Source organism: Cavia porcellus, unplaced genomic scaffold (assembly GCF_034190915.1).
Source record: "Cavia porcellus strain 051 isolate PalLab524CR breed Dunkin Hartley unplaced genomic scaffold, mCavPor4.1 scaffold_21, whole genome shotgun sequence".
NCBI lineage: Eukaryota > Metazoa > Chordata > Mammalia > Rodentia > Caviidae > Cavia > Cavia porcellus.
In genome coordinates, this window is record NW_026947504.1 from 13932698 (window position 1) to 13957097 (window position 24400).

General features: G+C 40.8%; 1 protein-coding gene across 9 annotated transcripts in view; it reads right to left on the reverse strand.

Annotated features, from left to right (window-relative positions):
• Positions 1–24400, reverse strand: part of Ppp2r2b (protein phosphatase 2 regulatory subunit Bbeta) — a 452685-nt gene that overhangs the window by 73520 nt on the left and 354765 nt on the right. The gene's annotated exons all lie outside the window — the stretch shown is intronic.

The following is a 24400-nucleotide window of genomic DNA, read 5'->3' on the forward strand; positions in this document are numbered from 1 at the left end:
ATGTTTATAACAGCATAATTTGTAATAGCTAAATCTTGAAAGCAATTTAAATGCCCATCAGCTGAAGAATCGATAAAAAGGATGTGGTATTTTTATATGCTGCTATACTACTGAGCTACAAACAAGGATAAATTCAAGGTTTTCATAGGTAAATGGATGCAGTTTGAGACCACACTAGTAAGTGAAATAAATCAAATTCACATGTGTAAATATCATATTGTCTCCCTAGTGTAAAACACTGAAAGAGTAAATAAGATTCAAAATGTACAATAGATATTGTGAAAGTGAAAGAGGAAGAAACTGTTAAAAAGGAAAGAATAATCGGAATGGGAGGAAGGAGAAAAGAAAGAAGGGAAAAATTATATATATACATATATATGCTAATTACACTATCAATCTCTGTTAGCTCATGGAAAAGAACAGTTTGTGCTTTCACTGAACATTTTTTCATGCCTATATTTTGTAATCTGAGCAACTACACTGAATACAACAATATACAATAAATTAACTATTGTTAGTCTCCTATTATTTTGTTTTGAAATTCTGTATCATAATTCTTATTCTTTTTGCATTTTAAAATAAAAAAATTCTTTGAGGCAAGGTCTTGCTCTATAGTCCAGGCTGGCCTTGAACTCATTGTGTAGCCTGGCTGGCCTTGAGCTCACAGTGATCCTCCTGCCTCAGACTCCCAAGTGCTGGGGTTATAGGTGTGCACCACCACACCTGACTTGTTCTAAATTTTGAAACTACCAATTCATTTAAATTCCTCACAGCTTGATGAAGCAGGTATTCATATCATCCTGTTTCTATGTATGAAGGCAACTTCGATACAGCCCGTGCTGGCTCTAGCTGAGCTGGGTATTCGGGCGCTGTGCCCAGGAGAATTCTCGCCTTTAACCACTGTACCCTGCTGGGAAACAGCAAATTGAGGAGAAGCTTGTGTGAGCAATGCTTATTTGCTAACAGGAATATAAATTGCATTAAGATTTTCCAAAGTAGAGATTGAAGTGAAAATAATGTATCTGTCTTTTTAAATTTAATTTTAAAAGTTTTGTTAGTACATAATGTGCTAATAGTGTGGCTAATAGTGGTACATGTGTGTAACGTGTCTTAATGCCTTTTCTCATTTCCTCTCCCTTCATGACCTAGTACTTGCCAGGCAGGCACTTGTGCCACACAGCTAAGTCCCCAGCCCTCTCTGCCCATTTCTTGATCCCTTTTCCATTTGAAAATGATCTCTCTCTTTACTTCCTACTATCTATCTTTTATTTTGCTCTTTATTTACCCTGGGTTTTTCATATACAATAAACCGGGTAGTATTTAAACTTGCATGTCTGATTTATTCACTTAACATGATGGTCTCAAGCTGCATCCAGCTTCCTACAAATGACTCAAGTTTGCCTAGTACCTCACTGCGCAGAAATATCAAATATTTTTAACCTATTCTCCTAGTGAATTTTCTTTTCCTATAAACTGTCCTATAAAAATTAGAACGTAACACTAAGTATTTGCGAGCATTCACTGCAGCACTGTTTGCTGCAATTAACATTAGTTCAAAATCTAGAAACAACTTGAATGTTTATTGACAGAGGATATAATTGAATAAACTCGTGTACCTGTACTTTATATTACCTGTAATTATTTCAGAGAGATGATCAAGAGAGATGTTTATATTACTGAGTATAATGTGGATAGTGTGAATTCAGTTTTGTGAAAACAAAATATAATCATAATTTTCCCATCTATAAATGAGTATATACAAGCATAGAGATGTGCCAAAAGGTTTTAGAAACACACATAAACTAGTAACATCAGTTACCTTAGAATACAGGCTCATCCTATAGTATTGTTTGACTTTTATAGCAATAAAACACATTATTTTTGTAATGTAGGGAAGTCATGTCCATTTGTCCAAGGAAAGATTCTTAAAATTCTTCAGCTACTAGAAGCTGAAGCAGGAGGATTGCCTGAGTCCATGAGTTTAAGACCAGCCTGGAAGTAACATGATAATATTCTATGTAAAAAAGTTTCTTTAGCCTGCACCAAATTCTTAGGAAAACTTTCATAGCCGTAATTAGCTCACCTTCTCATTCTTGTGATTCTAGATCTGCTGTTCTGAAATGTCTGTTAGTTCCTAGGTTGACAAAAACCAGGTCACTCCCTTCCTCTTTACAAATGCCCTTCACATATTTGAGGACGTCACTCAACGCGTCCCATCTCCCTTCAGTGAACTACACAGCCATTCTTAACACTTCGGCAATGACAGCCCTTGGGCCTCTACCAATGCTTTGCTTTACTGGACCAGAGACCAGCTCACAGCAGCAGAAAATAGTGCTTTCTGCTTATATAGCTTTACACAGGTTGATTTTTGTAGTAGCCCGTATCATAGTGTCAACTAAAATTCCTGAGTCTATTATTTTTTTAAAATAAAGTAATATCAAGTCAGATCTCTCCTCCAGGATCTGTTTTCAAATCAAGTGTAATTGCCTAACCTCTCCTCTCTGGAATCTCTTTCTCTTAAAAATAAAATGCAGCTATAGGGAGTGCTGTGTATGCCTGTGGGATTTGGTGGTCCCATCTCAGGAACTGTGGGTTCTGGATAACTGGGTTCTCTGCCTCACAGACCAGACAGATGGGCAGATGAGCCAGCGACAGGACTCTGAATTCAGGCCTGAGTAGGAGGCACCTTCAGTCTCTGTTCCCCATCACAGGGCTGCCTTTGGACGCCATGATCCTAGAAAATGAACTGTTCCATAGAGGAGTTGGGGGGAGTAATAACTCCAGAGATGAAAGTTGCTGATTTCAAGGGAAGAAAGCAGGAATAGCAAAGATCAGAGATAGAGGCATGGGATGAGGGAGAGAAATGGCTATCTGAGAAAAGCAGCAGAAATAGGACTTTATAGAATAAGAGAGAAAAAGGCAGGCAGGGAAGGGATATTCTACTCGGGATATTCGGATTTCAAGAAACAGGAACTTTTCAGATGTACTTTGAAAAACAAAGCCTGAAAAACAGAAGGATTACTACAGGATAAACACACACACACACACACACACACAATCAAGCCTGGAACGGAGCAGATGACACATATCAGGGAATAGCAGAGACTTCACAAGCTACAAGCGGTTCAGGACTGGGGAAAGTATTCTTTCCCTTCTTCCCTTCCTTTCCCTTGCCTTCCCTTCCTACCTTCTCTAGTACTACCAGTTGAACTCTGAGCCTTGGGAGCTACATCCCCAGTAACCACCCTCTCCCACTGCTTTTTGAGACATGACCTCACTAAGTTACGAGGTAGTTCAGACTGGGCTCACACTGGCAATTCCCCTGCCTCAGCCTCGCAGTGCACTAGAATCACAGGCAGGCACCACCTAGCCAAGCTCCATCTGGTTCCTTGTCTGCCTCTGCCTGCATGTCTGGCCTTTTCGTTTCTCTTAGCAGGGACTTCATTTGTTCACCACTCATGCACGGAGTCAGCCCAGCCCTGACAATATCACACATTCAGCTCAAGTGCTCTGTGCTATTGGAAAGGGTGCAGGGTTTGTTATTGGTTGGCCTCTTTATGTAGGCCATTTTTTCTGGAGTGAGATGAAATCTCAGTATTGTTTTACTTTGCATTTCTCTAATGACCAATGATGAATATTTTTTTCATGTATTTATTTGCCATTTGTATTTCTTCATCTGAGAATTGTGTATTCATCTCAGATGCCCATTTTTGGACTGGGTCTTTGAATTTGGGGGCCTGATTTTTCAGTTCTTTATATGTTCTGGATAGAAGTCTTTTGTCTGAGAACTGTTGACAAATTTTTTTCCCCAAACTGTGAGGTTTTTTTTCCCACTGTTGGTGATTTCTTTTGAGGTACAGAAACATTTTAATAAGATGAGATTCCAGTTGCTGATCATTTGAAGTACTTCCTATGCAATTTGATTTTTGTTCATGAGCTCTCTGCCTATCCCTGTGTCTTTGAGATTTCTACCTATTTTGTCTTCCAATAACAAATGCTGGAGGGGCTGTGGCAAAAAAGGAACCCTTCTGCATGGTTTGTGGGAGTGTAGACTGGTGCAACCACTGTGGAAATCAGTGTGGAGACTTCTCAAAAAGCTAGGGTCAGAGGTCCCATTTGACCCAGCTATCCTCATTCTGGGCATTTTCCCAGAAGAATTGAAAACATCATACTACAATGACATATGTGTACCCATGTTTATAGTAGGGCAATTTGTAATAACCAGACCTTAGAAACAACCCAAGTGCCCCTCGATCAAGGAATGGAAAAAAAGATGTATTTTTATACAATGGAATGCTACTAGGCTATAAAGAAGGATAGTCTTGAAGTTTTTATAGGTAAAAGGATGCGACTTGAGACCATATTCACAAGTGAAATAAATCGGACTCACATGTATAAATACCATATTGTCTTCCTAATGTAAGAAACTGAAAAGTGTAAATAAGATCCAAAGTCTACAATAGATACTGTGAAAGAGTAAGAGACTGCTCGGCCAGGGGTGACTGGGATGGGGAGAGGAGAAAAGGAGGGAAAACGGAAAAAAAGAAAAAGATACAATTTGTATGCATATACATAAGATGGCTAAGATGATTATATTACTGATACTACTAGTTCATGGGAAAGAATAATAGTCACAAGGTCTGATAACTTTGCATGTCTATATTTGGTAATCTAAGCAATTCTTTTGAAGACAACAATATGCAATATAACAACCATTGTTACATTCTTATCATTTTGTTTTGAAAGCCCATATTATTATTGGTTTGGGTTTTTTGTTGTTGTAGTTGTTGTTTGTCTCTTTTGTTTGTTTTTCTTTTCTGTGTTTTTTCTCTTTAAAATAAAAAAAATGATAAATATCAGGACAAGAAAATGAAAATAAAGGACAGCCAAACCTGAGGGGAGGGGAACAAGAGGAGACAGCCGGAGGGGAACAAGGAAGAAGAACCCGATGAGCCTGATCCCTGCCCCTCAGAGGAATCACACCCACCCAGAGTCCTCTGCTCACACTGTCCAGGGCGCTCCCCTGTCCAGGCCTTTCTGTCTCCCTCTCCTCCCCCAGCGGAGGGGAGCATAACCTGGCGGTGTTAGGAATCCTGAAGAAAAGGGTGGGTTCTTCTTTAATCTGGCACTATTCTTCCAGGAATCATTTTCTAGCTTGAGTTCCCAGTGCTTTAATTCAGACTCTAACAGTCTCTCGTTCAAGGAAAGCAATGCACGATCGGTCACTCTTCCTGGATGGAAATTTTATTTTGTTTGCAATGCTGTTATAACTGACTTTCAAACTTCTTCAGGCACTGGATCCATTTATTTCACTCTCCCTTACAATATCCCTCCACTCTCCTTCCAACCTTAGAAGCTCTATGAGCCCTACTCATGTAATCCGCCCCCCCCCCCCAGTGCTGAGGATCAAATCCAGAATCTTGCAGATGTTAGGCAAGTGCTCTGCCACTGAACTATAGCCTCATCCTACTTTCTGTTTGTTTCTTTTTCTTTGTGAGACAGAGTTTCATTACGCATTTCAGTCTGGATTTGAGTTCACTTTGTAGCACAGGCTGGCCTCAAACTCACAGCAATCCTCCTGCCTCAGCCCCCCAAGTGCTGGGATTACAGGTGTGTACCTCCACGTCTGGCCCACCCTACCTTTTAAAAACTAGGCTGTGAAGCCATATGAAATGGGCAAAGCATATTAAAATAGTGTATCTTGAGTGGAATAAAATTAAATAATTATGTCTTCTGGAACAACAGTCTATTCTGGGTGACTAGTACTTGGCCTCGTTCTCACTAAACTTGCACTTTTATTCACTGAGAGCCCAAGACCTTTCCTTGCACCTCTGCTTTGGCCAGGTTTCTGCACCCTACAGGCACAGGCACCAGGGCTCTGTGTTGCCCCTTCAGAGCTCTGCAATCTGGCTGTGCCCTCAAGGTCGCCACCCACCCCTTGCTGTTTTTGAATCTCTTCAGGCTTGTGAAATACGAACCTACTGCAGGAGGCGGGGCCAGTGGGAGGGAGAGGGGTTTCTTTTGAGGCTGACTCTAGGACTATAAACTCTATTTCTTTTTTTCTTCCTGAAGGGAGGAATACAAATTACTGGCTCCAAACACCAAAGCAGAGAATCCTTTAAAAAAATCATGAGGGTCTGGGGCTAACAGAAAGGAAAGAAAAATGTAAAAGGAAGGGAAACTAATCATACAGAAAGAAGAGGACAAACGTGGAGTCCATTTAAAATCACTGTAGTTGAACATCAAATTACTATACCTGATTTCTACCTGTTTTGTATTCTAGTGAGCATGTATTTTGCTTTTAATATAGAAATAATAATTATACATTGAGTTGCACCCCGTATGTGAATCTGACCATATGTGCTTTGCATAAGACAGAAAAACGAGGAGAGGAAAACACATCTGAATCATGTTGACATTGCGACTGTGGCTCACTATATGAGTAGAAGCCCCAGTGAGGATGAGACGGGCCGGGCCGGGCCGGGCAGGGAGTCTTCTCTCTTTGGACGGCTGGCTCTGGGATCCCAGCACTGAGCCTCTGGGGTGCTGGCTGATCCGCTACAGTGCCCAGAGCTATGATTTTCATAATGGGGTGGCCAGATTTTTTTGTAGAACTTTATGCACTTTTAAAATATTCCATATACTTATATTGTAGTAGTACTGTTTTGTGTAGAGTTTATAAAAAAAACTATCAAAGATTTACAGTTTTATTTTTCAAGGGTATTTTTTGACCAAACCAGACTCACACCTCATGAGATGACTTTGAACCTCACTCTGTAAAACCGCCTCTGTAGGGATCCTTCTCTACACACCTACTGTGCCTCATATGTTTCACATGTTCTACTTCCTTTAAACTTCACAAAATTCCCCCATGGCTGATACAGATATTTTATAGATTTCAGAGAACCGAGGCTCTGAGGTTACATGATAGTAAGTCATGAAGTCATTTAGTTAGGATCAGCAGAGCTACGATTGATGAATTATTTTATCTCTGGTATAAAGAAGATTTATGGGCTATCTAGATCTTTAAAAATGATTTTGAGGAGAGAAAAAGGCTGACTTCTCTCTACAATAAGCTCAGCACCAGAAATATAACCAAAAAAGCCTATCTACAAACTTAAGACAATTACATATTCTTTCAGGCTGTGGTTCAGCATAACCAACATTTATAAGTGCAAAAATTCAGAAAACAATATTTATGAGTTCCTACAAGAATATAAACTACTATGAATGCTGGCAGGGACTAACTGTATTTTTTCTACTGTCTTTTCAGCCCTCAGGGTATTATATATAGTAGATATTCAACAAATGGTTGTCAAATGAATGCAAAAAAAGCCAACACCCATTTAAGAAAAAGAAAATTGGAAAATTTCTCTGTCAGAGACAAGCTGTATTTTTCCCTCCTAAAGTATTTCCTGAAATTTTAAAATTAAATTTTAAATGACAAAAATTATACATATTAATGGAAAATTCTCATTTCTAAACTGGTTTTTCATTAGACTCATTTGAGACTTAAAGAAAAATAGGAAATACACGTTTAAGGCCTTGGATAGTCTAGTTCAGCTGTTGTGTGGTAGGATTAGGCATATCAATTTTTTGTTGCTGTTTTTTAAAACTTCCCAAACAACTGAGGGGAAATTACAAAAGAGCTTATCGGACCCCTGTCCTTTTAGTAGCCACCTCAGACTTTTTTTTTTAATCTGTTTTCACTATACTGTTGTTTAGTATTTTCATTAAGCTGATCTACTACTATTTAGTTTATCTGAGTTTATTTTGATAGGGAAATTCATATTATTGCAACTATGGAAGACCAGTTTTAGATGAATTTCCAAAAAAGAAAAAATTATAAAAATAAATACATTGAAACAATGTTGTTTGAACTCTAGCATGATACGGTCACTTGGAAAGACTTAAGAGTTTAAAACTAGCTCTCATATTAAAAAAAAAAATCCACATTTGTGAGTGTAATGAGAGGGGTGAAATACCAGCTAAGCAGGATTTGGGGTGTGATGTAACTGGAATGATTTTACAAAGCAGTGGGAAGGGAAGAGTTTCTTCAGTTCTGTGGTGCAGGATTGTGTAGACAGTTCTTTGCACTCCCGGGAACATACATCCCAGACGGGACACAGAGAGACATGTGAATGTAACCAGCGCGAGACCCTAGGTGTGTCAGCGCTACCCGTGGGAGACTTCCAGTGTTTACAGAACTTCTGCTTTGTGGAAGGCGAAATACTGGGTCTTTTTCAGGGGAGGAGGAGTTTGAGATAGGGTGTCGCTGTGTGGTTCAAGCTGGCCCTGAATTATGTAGCCCAGGCTGACCTCGAACTTGTGGCACTACTCCGGCCTTAGCCTCCAGAGTGCTGGAATTACAGCCGTGTGCCATCACACCTGACTATACTGGGCCTTAAGAACAGAAAATACTGGGTCTCTGTCTTTAGGCTGCCTGTGTTATTTCATATCCTATCTCACATCCAGGGACTGATGAATTATTTGTATAAACAACCCCAGCTGGTTTCCCAGCTGGACATTGCATCTCTCGCCCAACATGTGAGTGCATCTTTCAAAGCTGAAGGGTGGGATCGCATCTTTAGCGCTTGTTTCCTGTAATCATGATAATACCCAGTGCTTTCTGTGGCTCACTGTGTGTCGGCCTCCAAGCGTACAGCTTGCTTGGTCTCATTTAATCCTCAGAAGCACTTATCAAGCATGTGCTGTGAGTGACAGTTAACTTACTTTCTCAGAGGCCCAGCTCTGTGGGGAGATGTCGGCATCCCAGGCAGCCTAGGACTACACCCTCTGTGTAGCTGAAGGCTGAATGCCTGCTTTCGATTTTCTCCCTTGACTGACTCGAGCTACTGCTATTCAAATCCTGTTTCCTCAGCCTGATGTGATCACAAGAGGAACATGTATTTCCAGTGGTGTTTGCATTCACTTCTGGTTGGTAAAGAGCAAAATGCAGGGGACCAGGATGCAGGTAAAGGTGAGGTCAGCCGGACTGAGAATTAAAGTAAATAAGTGAGACAAAGAGAGAGAATAAAAAGATTCCACTGGAGGATAAGGGAAAAATAATGAGTCTTTTCTTACTCACAAAAGGAGAAAGGCAAGTGGTGAAAGAAGAAGCCAGGCTGCTGGAGCTTGGCAGGGGCTAATTTATTGATCGACAAGCTAAGAATGTGCCCAAAAGAAAGACACAGGGAAAGAAAATCATTTGCTGTAGTTTGCACAATGGGAGACATTCAAGGAGGTAGGAGGAGATGCAAATTTCTCAGGGGAAGAAAATTATGAAATCAGATTCTTGTCTTCAGGTCCTCAAAAAGCAAAGCATCAGCTTTGATATGAACAAGGATCAAACTACAGGACTGGGCCTCCGCACTGATGCACATCTGAGGCTGTCTGGGTCATAGGACCCCGGGCCTCATCCCTCAGTCTTGAGGAGCATGAGAGGAGTCTCAGATTTGCTCAGGGAAGGGCTCAAAGGGTTTTTGTGGATTCTCCCATAGAAAGAATAAATGCCTCTGAGTTACTGCTGGAAATGGAAGATGCCTTAAAAGATACAAAAAAGGTGAACAGGGTTTGTGCAAGGATGTAGACCGAAGTTTTGTTATCTACCACAAGGGTGGAAGCCACTAACAGAAACTGAGCTGAATAAGGACAGCTATGGAGGAGGGAAACCGTGTCCTGGTTTAGCATCCACACAGATACAAGTGGCAGACGAACTTCCCTCCCTGTACACCCAGTGCGTGCAGCCATTCAATTTGGGTGTTCATATAACATTTTCTTGTCAATTTGCAAGTTCTCTAAAGAGTCTGACTCAACACTCCCAACTATTTATTTTTTCCTGTCATGAAAACTCTCTAGTTTAAAGTGACATTCGATTCTAGACATATTTATACGCATGTACTTTTTTGTCTTGAATTTTAGAAAATGAGATAAACCTAGGTCTTGAGTTATGATGCCAAACATAGCAAGACATTTCCATTTCTTAAGACTGCAGATTTAGGAGAACTAAGTTTACAGTCTGTTTAGAATTTAAATCTCATAACATACATAGTGCTTGCAAATGCTCATATTTTTTTTCTTCCCTAGAAGGGACCTGTGCCAATAAAGCTCATCTGCCTGGGCTGTGGCTTTTATCCTTTTGAATAATTGGCAAGAATTATGCAAAGGCACAATGTTTTTATCAAACAGAAATGTAGAGCAGTCTAATTCTACCTGGTAATTTGGCTTGGCACATTGGTTTTCCAGACTATCTCACTGCACATGCTGACAGGCTGGTTTCTGTAGGAAATTAAGAGGAAAATTTCTGGAAAGTCAATTCCAGTGACCAGTGCTATATTTGAGTTTGCCAACATTAAGCAGGCGAATAATGATCTTGTGTTGGAAGAAAAAGTAGATTCTTTTCTTAGTGATCCAGGGAAGGAGAAAATATCAAGAGAACTGTATTTTTTAAAATTTAATGAAAAGTGAGTTACTCAAAGTTTTTTTCATTGCTACTGGAAAACAAAGACAGACACTCTAATACCTGGCAGTGGATCTTCTGACATAAAGAAAAATCCCTGGCTCAGGTATTCTGCATTTTTGGTGACTGATGGTTAGAAGCTCAGGCAGAGGATCTAAAGAAAACTTTGCAACTAGAGTCCTAAGGCAACCTCACAGCTTTCCAGACAACAGTCACTGCTATTGCCATCATCCAAGAGGACACTCACAAACTCCTGAGTGTGACTAAGCATACCTTAGTTCTGTGAGAATATGAATGCTTGCTGGTTCTTCAAAACCAGGCATTGTGGGTAGGGACCTATTTACCTCACTGTATCTACAGAGATTCAAATGGGCTTATTTTCTTTTACTGTACTATCTGTACTTACAGAATTTTATTAAGATCCTCTAGTGGGAATTTTCTTTAGGCCAGTGCTGTGAACATTTGATTGAGTCTTTTTTTTCTTTTCTTTTTCTGGTATTGGGGATTGAACCCAGAGCTTTCATACTGAGCTGTATTTTAAGCCCATTTTATTTCTTTTATTTTAAAATATGGTCCTGCTAAGTTCTTAAATCGCTGACATGGGGCTTGAAGTTGTGATCCTCTTGCTTCAGTGTCCCAGAGCCATGAGATTACAGGCACATGCTACTGTTCCAGGCTTCATTAATGAATCTTACATGTTAAAATTGCCATGTCAGAGACAAATAATCTCCAGCTATATGACCAGGTTAGAAGTACCTTCGCTCCAAGAGTGGCAATGGCATCCCTCAGTCCTCTCCTTGAGCCTTCCTCATTCCCAACTTGGTGTTAGGTACCTAGTGCTGAATGGTTCATGCTAAAAGCCAGGCATCATGTTAGTATATTTTTTATATGTTACGTTAGTCATTTTTTTATGATTACAAGCCCTATAAGATGGAGATTTTAATAATGTCATGCCCACTTCATTGATGACGAAGTGGATACTTTGTGAGTTTAATTAGGTAAAACGCCCAAAGCCCCACAAGGACAGAACTGGGATTTGAATCCATGGCTGCTACTCCAAAGCCTTTTCTATCCCCACTCCACTGCTCTCTTCCAGAGTGATTCCACCTGTGGGCCTGCCCTCTCGACTAGAAAACAAACAGAAGTCAGTCTGCCCCACATTGGTCCTGGATTTAAGAACATCTTGTGCACACATTTTAAACAAATGGGCAAGTACTCTAACTAGCGATATGACTCTTTCAGCATCCACACCTCTCTATGTATATTGTCTGGATTCATATTTTGGTTTATTCACATAAAACATATTGCATTTCTCATGTGGGTTGTAAAGAATTTTAAGTGGCAGCCAGTGCATTTTGGAGTTTTATAATTTTGAGCTTATACTTCTCTTTAAAATACACCATTGTGGAAAAGAAAAGGGGATCTTGCGTTATTGGCAACAAAAACACATGGGCTGGAGAAACAGGCTCCTTTTCAGTGTGGGTAGCACTTGCCTCCTCAGAGCTCTGGGAACTGAATGTACTGCTGTCTGTTCTGGAGAATGAACCATTCTCTCCCCAGTGCTGTTTAAGCTTTCTAGAGAAAAAGCACAAGACTTAGTGTTTCTTGCTTTCTGCTGTGTGCATTAGTAGTTTACTGAATGTTAGGGCTTCTCCAGTTGAAATGTCCTAAGCTCTCACATTCTGCAAACCATTTAGTGTTTTGCAGTAAGAATTTGAGCACTGTCCAATTTAGGCTTCTAAATCTTTACTTAACGTCTTTTTGACTTGTTCTTTATTCAACCTCTTCTTCAGTTTTAATTTGTGCCTAGAATACCCTGCTATCCTAGATTAGGGGATAACCAGTTAGCTACAGTTGGCCTACCTTGAAGATTTTTGCTGGGTAATAAAGGAAAAGAAAATGGCATTAACAACCATGATTCTTATGGTGATTACACAATAGGGAAATCTAGGATCAAACATATAACAAGCACAGTACCAACCATGCCACCCTTTGGAGTTTGGGAAAGCTTTCATGGCTGCTATTGTTAGATTAGCAGTGAAAGCTGTTAGTAAATGCCAGATAAACAAATTGCCCCTTCCTGGAGCCAGGAGGCATTTATCTTTGTCATTCCTCTGGGCATAGAGCTCTGTTTTCTTTGCATGGATAGCAGAGCAAATCCCGCTTTGTAGGAAAGTGGGAGGTTTTTGTATGGTTCTGCACTGCTAGCCAACCTCAGTCACTTCTTTCTCTCAATGGGCCAATGCTTGCATGGAAGATTGAGGTAATGATTTATATGTCGTAAGCAGTTCTGACAGGTGCACTCTATGTTGGCTTTCTCCACCCCTAAGACTAATCGGAAGCTTATCTTTTCCTTTGTGCAATAGGGAGCTGTCAGGTTCTATGATCCTCTAAACAATTCAATGGCTCATAGATGGATTCACCTTGGAGGGAGGACACCCTGATACTGGAGTGCAGTGGAGGCCATGGTTTGACATGAATCAAAACAGTGGCAGTCAGGGGGCTAGCGGGCAATGGGTCAAACTGACAGAATGCCACTTGCTTCCTAAATTTAAACTCCACCATCAGGAACTATCCAGGACTGTCTAGGCTGTTCTAGCAGCATGCATCCTGTCCTGGGTACCGAACATTCAAGACTCTGAACAAAGAAAGCTGTTCCAAAATATGCCATGTGCAGAGCAGAGAGGACTTGCACTATTAGGGGGAAAACAAGTTCTGTAAGAAGGCCTATGATGCTTAATGTGGTCTGGCCATAGCCTGCCTCATCACTTGCATCTTGTGGGTACCACAGACCTCTTTGCTCTGCCTCCAACCTCTCTACGTCTCCTTCCATCCTGTATCTTCTTACACTACTTCCTACTTAGGACCCTGGACTATGGTACATTCTCAACCTAGAAAGCTCTTTCTTTAATTCCTACTTCAGCTCAAGTATTAATTGTTTAGGAAACTATTGTTTCCCCACATGGATCAAATCATCTCCATTATTTGCTCTTACATATATACCACACAACTCTCCTCTGCAGGAGAATCTGCTGTTAAATGTCAGTTTAACATTAAAAGCATTTGAAGTATTCCCTTTCCAATCAAAGGAGATTGAAAGCTCTGTGATAGCAGAGACTAGTGCTTTTCATGTTTGCTGCTACAAACTTAGGGCTACATAGTATTGGGTTATACAGTGGTTATTCAATAAATGCTGATGGAATTAATGGGGAAAATGAAAAAGCAAGAAACCTGGGTGGTCTATGCTCTTAAGTAATTTGACATTGAGTAGGCAAAGGTATATCAGGGTTGGTGTCATCTGCAGATACATCTGTATTAATGACCTTACTATGGGAAGCAAAAATAACACCGAAGTGTGGCTTTCTTTTACCATTTCTATCTCAATATCCAAACTTGTAATTCGACTCCTATTCTGTTGTCTACATTGGTAATCTTATATTTCTCCTGCAGGATGCTTTTCTCAGATGTTATTTGAGTTTGGAGAGCAAATGACAAAAAAGCATTTAGTAGTTTCTAAATATCTGAATATTTTATATTAAGCTAGCAAGATAATTAGGTGAAGTCTTCACCGTGTGAATGGGTACTGGATGTTAAATAGTTTCCATACCTAAGGAATGCTGCAGAATTCTCAATCCTTGAAAAGAATGGGAGACAGTTGGGTCACAGTGCAAAAGAAGAAAATGTGGAGAAGGAACACAAGCAGTTTCTAAGTACAACATATGATTGATTATAATGTCAAGGAGGGGCCAAAGTTAGTATTGTCACTTTTTAAATAAGAACTCAAAATCTCACTAGATTGTTCCCAGTAAGAACAGGGCATAATCGTCTGTATGGAATCTTCTTTTTATAAATGGCAGGTTGGATAGAAGCTATGTTAGATGCAAGGTTTTAGTTGGCTAATGAAAAGTTGCTGCTTCAAGAAGCCCCTACAAAGAGGATAATGATACTGGCTCTGGATAAACTGTAATTCTGACCCTTGCTAGTGCATTGATTGTGTATACATTGCCTCCTCCAGATGGGGCACAGTTTCCTCATCTGTTAAATTATGATAATGCTTCTTAGCTCGTGGGGTCAAAAATGAGGAAACATGCAAAGTGTTTGGTACAGTGTCAGGTAATAGGTAGCTCTCGGCTGATGACAATGAACTTGAATACCAAGGGGATGTGTCAGTAGGGATCTTTTACCATCAGATGATACTGTGGCTAAGAGAAAAATAAAAATGCCACTTGAGGGGTAACTCCTGTTCACTCATTGAATTCTTTCAGTTCTTATGTCTACTGCTGAGGTCTATTGTTGTACTAATCAAGGAAACAGATCAGTGCACTATTTACTAGTGATCTGTGACAAGATAAAGGAGCTAGTGTTAGGTCTCAACACAAATGAAGATATGGATAAATGCGTACATGTCTAAGTGTACAGGATTGATAGCCATAATACTTAGTTTTTGTTGGATAGTTGAAGAACTGTTTGCAGTCTCCCTGGTTGAAATCCTATTTGTATGTTCCACTTGTGTACCTTGAACAACTATTTATAGGGGGACAATATGTATACATCAGCTAGTGATTTATTACTGTCTATTTCTTTTCTTTGAAAGTATGTACTATTTCTGCCCATTTTCTATTTTGTTTTATCTGTCTTTAAATTAAAAAAAAAACAAGATAAAGAGCTCAAACCAGAGTTAATACACATGGCTTCATCCATTGAGGAAAGTTTCTATGGAAAATAGAAGTGCCATCTGAACTGTACAGTTGCATGGAGACACAGGTAATTCACATTCTGGTACAATTTCCTGGACCAGTACGGGCCAAGGACCACATTTTGAATAGAATGTTCCAAACATAAATTGATAAAAGTTCTTCATAATCATGTAAGTGTGGTAGAAAACACTTCACTATTTGTTAAACACCTTTCTTGGAAAATGAGTATTAGTGTATTAAAGGGTTCCCCAGAAACCCTAAAGTGAATAAATCTATTTAAATAGGTTTAGTAGAGTTTTTTACATTACTTGAGCAAGTAGCCTCTCTCTGTGTGTGTGTGTGTGTGTGTGTGTGTGTGTGAGTGATACCACTGCTTTTAATGTTATTCTGATAAGGAAAAACAAGCCCATCTGATTACAACAAAAATAATATGAAGATACCTTCCAAAGACACTCTTCTACCCTGCCAAACACAAATCTAAAACCTTTCAGGTAGAAAATTTCTTTTTTTGTGGCTCAACCATTCTCAGGAGCCCAGAGAATGAAATATATTTCCTGTTGAAAGTCTTTCACATAAATCTGTCCTTATAAATTTTTTTCTCTATCCAGTTTCTTATTTTTATGAAAAATCTTGTTAAAAGCCTCTTACCCCTCAGGACATATTTAAAAATCATTTTTCTCTGGTAAGGACTGGTATTTAAAATGCTTTCATCAGTGTGTCAATTGAAGCTTGGTTTGCAGTGTACTAGGATCAAAGTGATTGTGTCCTCTATTGAACTTAATTCCAAATCCATTTTGTTAATTATTTTCTACAGAAATCTTATTATAATGAACAGAGGTCCTAAAAGTCCTCTTGTGATTTTAGATTAGTTTTCTGAGTAACCTGGTAGCACGAACAGGAATATGGGCACATATTTCTGATTTTTTTGTGAAGAAAGCCAAATTGTAAAACAAACGAGAGTCAGGGCTGGGTTTTGTTCACATGTTTAAGTTTGTTGAGTAACATAATGCTCAGGTCCATCCTCCCCGCAACCTGGGCAAGCACAAGCATGTTTGTGTAGTTTCAAGGGCTGGGGACTCACAACACTCCCCCAAGCAACAGTGTGCTGGGATCTGACCTGGGACAGATATCTCCATCTGAATGACAGAGGCAAGGGAGGTATTCCCCCTTCAATTGAATCATCCACTTATGCCAAGTCAGTCTACTTCCTTCTACAAGTAGAGCTTTTAAATGAAAACACAGGAAAAGAACACTAATAAACTGTCTTTTGAGAAAAACCCATCTAGGTTGGTGTGAATTAGGTTTGAGACAATGACGAGCTTTACTTACAAAGCCTGAAAAAGGCAGCAGCCTGCCCTGTGCTGATCGTCCTTCCCGTGTCTCTGAAATTCGAGTTGTTTAGTGATCAAGGACAATAAAATACAATGGACCACTGTCTAGAATGATGACCAGTCTTCTGACTATGGAATCTCTGATGGTACCACAGGCTCTGAAAGCATACAGACGTTTTGCTTTTGTCTAATGTGACTCTTTTCTTTTGGTGACACTGGTGGATGTCTCAGCATCCCACTGCCACTGAAAGTCATCTGCTAGCTCCTATCACATTGAGAAGCCATGGATCCCTTCCAAAGGGCTTGAGAGCAAGAGACAAAGAGAATGTGATCCTAAGGCAGGTATAGGATTCTGCTTATATTTACATTCACATTGGATCTAATTACTACATAGTAAATGCAGTATAACAAAGGCACCTCTGAGATAAAAGCAAATCTTTCCTGTCCGTGTATGTGTTCTAAACCCAAGACTTAGGAAAGCCAGTACAAACAGATATCCATAAAGTATAATGAGTAGTTGGTCCTCATATGTATATGTAATACTATTTTGAGTGTTTCAATATATTTGCCAGGTTTTCCTGAAATTTCTGGTCTGCAGGTGAAAGACAGCACAGTGTGGAAGAAAAGCAGGGTAAAAATATTTACTAAACATCTATTGATGGCGAGGCCCTATGTTAGATACTGCAAGTTCCTTTGTTTTATTAGTTTGATTTCTCCTAGTATACAGTTATTTCTGTGTTACAGATCATGGTTGAAATCTGGCCAGAGATCTAACCCTTGTCTGAAGACTCTAAGAGCACAGACTTTATCAAGAGTAGTGGTGCACACCTGTAATCCCAGGACCTGGGAGGCTGAGGCAGGAGAATCACTGTGAGTCTGTGTATAGTATGCATTTAATAAATGTCCACAACATTGTTACTGCTAGATGTAGCACCCTGGACATGAGGTGGGCTGTCTCTATGACGTACTAGGAGACAGGGGAAAGAGTTGGAGTTATAGACGGTATCAGTAGCTCACAATCAATCACAGCCAGAGTCACCACAGGAGATCAATCTAAATCAAGTCATTTACCTAGGACAAAGGCAATTGGGCTTTGATAATACTGTTGCCCTCAGACAGATCTATAAAGAAACCTGAGGTAGAGAGGAGAGAAGAAGGATAAGGAATGGATTAAAATGTCAGATCAGAACTGTATGGGACACAGTGGAGAAACACAGGTAGATGCTTTGTTTGCAAATAACTTAAGTGTTCTCAGGGTCTGATGGCCCAAGTTATGACCTAGTTCTACATACCATTCTGGTCTATTCTCCTCCCAACAAAACAGAAACCCATCCATGCCCAGGTATCAGCAGCTTCTACGTTTGCTTGGCAAGATTTTTTTCTGGCCTCTGTTTATTCTGATGCATTCTGGCTTACACTGAATTTTCAGATGCACATGTATAACCAGAGACTCAATCTTAATTCCACAGGTAGAGTAGCGGTATGGATTTTGAAATTATAAAGGCATGAATGCAAGTCCAATAATCACTTTGACCTTAGACAAATTCCTTAACCTCTCTGGATTCAGGTACTGCAGCTCTAAAATGAAGAGAGAAAATGCCTTCCCTGTAAGTTTATCCTAAAGATCAAATTAGCCAATGTATGCAGGGTACTCCTATAAAACACAGCAAATGCTTGGTAAACATTGGCTGCTCTTGTAATTGCAACTGAATTAGCTCCTTTGGCTAACATTTAACACAAATAACACTATCTTCCCAAACATTAGCCACAGAAATTAGCCCACAAGCAGGAAAAAAACATTCACAACTCTCATCCTGAAAGGCAAAATGATTCCAAACACAGAGGCTTGTCCCTAGGCTGGTTCCTGAGGTTCCTGTGGAGTGTTTTCTGATCCCATAACGGAAACCCCATGACACAGACAGATACAATCAGATAATGATGGCAATCAATAATGATAACAGAAATTATTATTTATTTTCATAAACACAGAGTATGTGCGTCCTGCTGAGTTACACACATCACATGCCAGTATTCACTTGCGGGGCAGTCAATCAATGAGAGATCTCAATATCTACCCGCCGAGGCAGAGGGAGAAGAGGGAGCGGAGGGTGAGAAATTACCCATACCAGAGTGACACATTCACAAAGTTAATCTAATCCAGGGGGGCCATCCGGGTGCCATTGCAAGCCCGTGAATATGGAACAGGCTTGATTGATTTTTTCACCGCAGTAGCTAAACACTCCATTGTTATTTGCAACAAATATCAGGAAAGGGAAGATGAAACCACGAAAGCGTTGTGTATTAAGCCCTCAGAGCTGCTATAAATCAGAAAATGAAGTCTAAAAGAATTAAAACTGGTTAGAGAAAGGCTGTATCTCTGTCCTAAGAGGCCTCAGCTTTCAAAGCATAAACCCAAAATGAAATCCTGGCGCGGTGAAAGCTGATGCTGACTCCACTGATAATTTACCCTGAAACTGGCCTGGGGTTATCCATCCTCCCGGAGTGACTGTCTCTGCATGGTCACCACAGAGGCAGCAAGAAAACCTAATGGCTGAGGGCAGAGTGCTTGATTCCTGGTTCTGCCTCTTTCCGGCTGTGTGACCTACTGTGTAGGAGAGCCCTGACCCTCAGCACCTCCGTGGTCCCTTTTACGAGTGGGTCTGCAGCACCAGAAAGAAACACGCAGACACGTACGTCCTGCCTGCCCCGCTGTCTTCCCCAGAGCACGCGGGGAGCCCCCAGTATGAAACCCTATTCCTCAAGATGCACCTTGTGAACTGCTTCTTGACATCCACCTCCTCCCTCCATGTTTCCTCTGAACTGCCATGGAAGCCTTCTGTGCTATTTTCAGGACATTTATCCTCATCTCGTGTTTCTCAGCGAATGGTCCAGGAGCCAGCTGCAGAGTAAGCTGTGGATTTTCTTGTCAAAGCTGCCCTTTTGTCGAGTCCACTCAGATCTTCTAAACCAGGATCCCTAGTGATGAGGCCAGGGGATGTGTTCTAGAAAGCACCCTGGGTGGCCACGGGGCACTCTGCAGATTGACAGTCACTGCTTAAATTAACATGATGTGACAGCCATGCACAACTGTCTTCTCCTTGCCCCTCTGGGACAGTGTTTCATTAATCTTTGAAATACCCACTTAGTAGTATGTGTTCAGTCCAGTCCCCACACACAGCAAACACTCCATAAAATGAAGTTCTCCGACTATGTGTCATGCTGTCATCCTCACCACTGACTAAACTGGGGCCATGCTGCAGTCTCTCACAATGTAGAGGAATCTAAAGTGTGTGATGCATTGGTAGTGTTGGGAGTAAAGAGGCCAGGATTAAAGGGTGGATGATGACTGGGGCAGTCCACTGATTGGATTGGGACCACCCTAATGCCTGTAGACTTGGATACAACATAGTGGACAGAAAGAGGCTTGTTTTATGCTCTGGCTTGTTGCTTTTCCTGTCTCTCACTGCCATGAATGGCTGCTCCTCTGCCATGTGCCACCCTGGCTTAGAGCCAGCCACCTATGGACTGAGACCTTTACAAACTGTGAGCTAAATCAACTTTCCCCCCTTCAGCTCCAAGTGTCAGGTATTTTGTCTCAGAAATGGGAGAAAAGTAACTAAGACAACTGGATAGGGAGTGTTCACATTGCCACCCACGGAGTTTCAAGAGGAAGAGGTAATTCTCCAGATTCCCTAGAATGTTTGTGTCCCGAGTTCAGAGGAGGACAAAAGCAGGAGGCATCTGTATGAAAACATGATGCTATTAAATTGGTCCTCTAAGAAACAATGTCTCGCTGTATTCCCACCACGTGCCACACAGGTCTTTGTAGCTTTAACTCCTCACATTCCTCAAAAGTCAAGTTCATACGTTAAAAAGGCTTTGATAACAAGTTCTGAGATTCATGTGATCATGAATTAACATTTACCTGGATAGCAACAGAACACAAGATTTTGGATCGAATGGACCAGGTTTGAATCCCAGCTCTTCCATTTTGTAGCCATGAGATCTTGGGCAAACCTCCTGTTTACTCTAAAACTCAGTTTCCACTTCTGTGTAATACATTCATCTTTCAAATAGTTACTGAGTGCCTACCATCTGCGAGGCACCACCTAGGTGCTGGGGCTACACTGTCCCTGCTTTCATGGAGGTTATATTTTGCTGGGGAGAGGAGGGAGGCTTTCAAGGCCAGGATAAGAGCCAAGAAAAAATGGCAGGTTAGGACACAGTGGCTGGGAAGGATGAGCGTGCCATCTTCCACCAGGTGGACTCTGCAGGCCTCTGTGATAAGGTGGCAACTTCCGGGACTGAACGGAAGTGAGGACAATGGTTTCAGAGGGAACTTAATTGAGAGGGACTAGGAAGTCTCAGTAACATAAGGTAATAAAATCTAGCACCTAACACACAGTAAACAATCAACAAACAGTGGCTATTATTGCAATTATTGCAATGATTATTTCTGTTAGTTAGACTGGGGGTATTTGTATAAAATCCATTAAAAAACTCAACACATTAGATCTACGTTTTGGGGGAAACAAGTTATGACACATCACAGCTTGGGAGCTCATACCTTCCAGACTATATTTATAGCATGCTAAAAATCAAATTTCAGCCTGGCTTGTGTTCCCAGGGCACCAGCAACCAATCAGAATGAGGAAAATAATGCCTCTGGGCTCATCCTCCAGGGAGTAGGCTAAGTGTGATTTCTCTCCACCAGGCTCCCAAGTCAGGCTGACAAAGTCACTTGAATACCAGCCCCGTTGCCTAGAAAGGCCTCTGAGGGACCATTTCCCCGGAGCATTGGGAGGATGGAAACGAAGGGGATGTCACATCTTGCTACGTGAAACCAAAAATGACATCAAAGTCTTTGTTTTCCCATGCTTGGGTCAGGGGTCTGCAAACTTGGAGTTTATGGAAATGTCTGCTTGCTTCAAGGGCTCAAGAGAGAAAAAGAAGAAGAGAGAGAAGCTCCTCTAACCTAGATTATGCCACTAATTATTCAGGAAACCATTTAAGAGAGCCCTAACACTTGATTTTGAGTCCTAGTTCTAGGATAATAAATCAAAAGCAAGTCACTTTCCTTCTCTGAGCTGTGTTGTATCTAAGGGCCCAGGCACCAGATCAAGGTGTCAGTCTCAGCCCTGTGTGATCTAGGGCACTTGACTAATCTCTTGAAGCCTTATCTGCTAAGTGGGTATCTCAGCAGTGAACTACATCCATGAGGTGGCCGATGTAGGTTAGGACACTGGCATGGTGGGTGGGGTAGAACAAAGCCTCGTGAGTAATAGGTACCAATATTTTCACGTTGTCAAATACCTGTACTGCTCTCCTCATTGTCTGCCCTGAAGATAGTAAGAAAATATTTTGTGATGTCAATGACGTTTTAAAACCAGAAGGCTTTATTAAATTATCATGATTATTACTTGGAATGCTACAATAATGAGCAGTGGGTACAGTTTTCATAGAAATGCTTCCCACAGGCTCTTAGGGTAACAAGTGATTGGTTGTGAAAGGGTATTTTCTGTGGAAAAAAATAGCCACGTTTTTGCTTTAAAAAGCTGAAACTCTCAGAACCGTAAGAGAACAGGTTCATTACACAGTGTGGATTAATTAGCTGTCAGGTATTATTAAATGCTCTCACTCTCAAAACCAGCGCAGAACCAGATGCTGTGACAGTGAGTGAGAGGTAATCATAGTATAGAGAAGGAAAAAAGAAAAGAAAAGAAAAAAGAGAAACAATTGCTGGCAATGCAAATTTCAAGAGCAGAGCATGTTAGTAAATTATAGTCTGATTAATGTCAGGTCAATGGTTCCCTTCTTGGAGTCATTGTTCTGAATCTGTGGTTCAGAGTTGCCTGTTTTTTTTTTCTTCTTCTACCACTGAGATCAAAGAGAAAAGCAGGCTGGCCTTTTCATGATTTGCACAGAAAGAAAGAATGCTGGCTTGTGGGTGTTTACACTGAAATGCAGGATATTTGAAAGCCCAGAAAGGGAGAGGGGCTAAATCAGATATGGGTAAAATAATTTTAAGCGAACTGCATCTCCCATATTGGTACAATAACTGTCACATGGTTGAAAAACAACAGGGGCACACAAAAATGTCAATTCCAAGGAGCATTAGAGACAGGAATGTTGAAGGACCACAGCCTCTCTTGCCTCAACCACGGAATAAAGTATAGGAAATGCAGATTCCTATAGAGCACCCCAGGGGGGATGGGCCTCAATAATAGGCATTTGTCAGTACTCTGCTTAGTAGCTGAAAAACAAAGCTAGTAGTGAAGAAATGCAACTTGCTAGCCAGGGTCACAAAACTGGTTAATTAAAAAAAATTCAAGAGTGAGACATGGGATTTTCTATCTCCCAGCCATGTCTCAGGGTTCCTTCTATGTTTGCTATGAAGTCTTCATTAGCATCACTGTCTTGTCATAGGGAAGATCTCCGCTCTACTGGGAACTTACATAGGCTTTCTCTCTTCTTTATCATAAGGCTGAACTCCTTAAGGGGTTGTTTATAGATATAGGGAGTCCCACAGAATGGCATGGACAAAAGGGATCTATAACATCTGAGAAATTTCACCTACATGGCAAACAGGATAAGATGAAATCTGGGTAGAGGTTCTTGACATAAACTCCTAATCCATAGTTTTCCCCATAGTTCCCCCGCGGGGCGAAAAATGATCTTAATTATCCGCTGGGTCATGAAATCACTCTTCACTGCTTATTCAATGTCTTTGAGTAGAATGAACACAACAATATAAAAATTATATATATATATATATATATATATATATACCAGCAGGGTGTAGGCCATGCTAGTTACAATGGTGGTAGTGGTGATGGTAATATTTTAACTACTGTAGAGCACTAACATTGAGCACTTTCTCTGGGCCAGACATCACACAAGCTAAGTTCAGGTAAGACTCTGGAGGCATGAGGGTTCAAGTGAAAAACCCACAGTGACCAGCTGGAGAGAAACAGAGCCAAAATTCTAAGCCACCCCAGATCAACTGATTTCTCTGCTCTTCACTCCTCTGCTCTTGGTCTCTAAAATGTTTGCACAGTTAGAGCATCAGGGTGAGTGTGTGCCTCTTGCATCTAGTCTAATATATATATCTATATGGAAGTTAGCTGGGGTGGAAAGTGTAGGCTGACCAGAGGAAACAGAGCAGCCAGTGGGTGTTGGGTCTGAGGGAGCACACCTGAAGCGTCAACTTCCCTTTGTACTGGTTACATCTCCCAGCACCAGAGTGGCCAGCTAAGTCTGTGTTCCAAACATCTAATGAATACATGGACAAATGAATGAATGAACAAATGAGCTAATCAGTCATTGATTAATGATCTAATCTATGCTTTCTGTTATTTTCCTCTTGTTGTTGAGACAAAACACTTGACACCCAAAATGAAGGAAGGAAAGGTTTATTTAGCTCACAGTTTGTGGAGATTTCAGTCCATATTCAGCTGATGGGTATGGCAGATAGCAAAAGGGCAAAAAAGGGCAAAGTATGCTTCCTTCCTTCCCTTATATTGTGTGCTACCTACCTGCCTGTGAGCAGGTGTAGAGCTCACACCACCAATCCCAGTGCTAGACAGTGAACCAATCACAAATACTAGATTTAGCCACCTTTGAAAGGCCCAGCCCCATGACTGCATGAGGCTTTTTTGGGGGGGACATCCAGATATAAATCATAATCATGCTTTTAATCCCACAGTAAGAGCCCCTTTTCTCCACATATACTTCACTACCTTCCTTTCTCAGTGTTTGCTCCTCAGCAGAGCAGCTGTTGTCTGAAAGCACATGTTTTACACAATTTTAAAAGTCCCTTGTGGCTGGGGCTGGTTGCAACATGTGCCTGCTTTACTATTCACAGTGATCACATTTAAAGCCAAACTCATCATCCAGCTTTGAGCCACTTTATC